This window comes from Camelina sativa, chromosome 5 (assembly GCF_000633955.1).
Source record: "Camelina sativa cultivar DH55 chromosome 5, Cs, whole genome shotgun sequence".
NCBI classification, from domain to species: domain Eukaryota; kingdom Viridiplantae; phylum Streptophyta; class Magnoliopsida; order Brassicales; family Brassicaceae; genus Camelina; species Camelina sativa.
Genome location: NC_025689.1, coordinates 5955075 through 5956257, shown reverse-complemented (window position 1 = coordinate 5956257; position 1183 = coordinate 5955075).

Here is a 1183-nt window from a genome sequence, read left to right as displayed (position 1 = left end):
ATTTGAGGGCAGTTATGGAGAAGCTGCGGGAGCAGAAGTTGTTTGCTAAGTGGAGCAAGTACAGTTTTTAGCAGCGTGAGATGGGCTTTCTAGGTCACATTGTTTCTGCATAGTGAGTTTCTGTAGATCCAGAGAAGATTCAGGCTATCAGGGATTGGCCTAGACAACAGAATGTCACTAAGATCAGGAGTTTCCTTGGTTTGATAGGTTACTACAGGACCATGAGATGAAGTCTCTGGTAGGAGAGGTCAGTGCGTTGAGCTTGTGTGTAGTTCCTCGAGAACCATTGGGTTAGGAGGCGGCTTATAGAGCAGATCTTCTGAGCAGGGTGTGGTTGGCTCTGGAGAAGGATTTGGGGCTGGTGAATGTCTCTAAGGATGTTGATTCAGAGTATCAGGTCTCAACTAATGGTACTATCTTGGTGCACGGTCGGATTTGTGTGCCCAAGGATGAGGATTTGAGATAGGAGATCTTGAGGGAGGCTCATGCGAGCATGTTTTTCTATTCATCCAGGAGCGACTAGGATGTACCGTGATCTCAAGAGGTACTATCATTAGGTCGGGATGAAGAAGGTTGTAGCTAGTTGGGTCGCGAGGTGCGACGTGTGTCAGCTGGTGAAGGCTGAGCATCAGGTTCCAAGCGGATTACTAAAGAGTCTACCCATTTCAGAGTGGAAGTGGGATATGATCACGATGGATTTTGTGGTAGGATTGCCAGTGTCACGAACTTTTGATGTTATTTGGGTCATTGTGGACTGGTTGACTAAGTCAGCATATTTTCTATCCATTAAGAAGATTGTTGGAGCAGCGGTCTTGGCTAAGAAGTATGTGAGAGAGATAGTCAGATTGCATGGGGTGCCAGCGAGTATTGTGTTTGACAGGGATTCTAAGTTCACTTCGGTGTTCTGGAAGGTATTTCAGGCAGAGATGGGCACTAAGGTGCATATGAGTACAGCTTATCATCCCCAGACAGATGGACAGTCTGAGAGGACGATCCAGACGCTGGAGGATTTGTGTGTTGGATTGGGGTGGCCATTGGGCAGATCACCTGAACCTGGTAGAGTTTGCTTACAACAACAGTTATCAGGCAAGTATTAAGATGGCTCCTTATAAGGCTTTGTATGGGAGACCATGTCGTACACCGTTATGTTGGACTCAGGTGGGGGAGAGGAGCATATATGGTG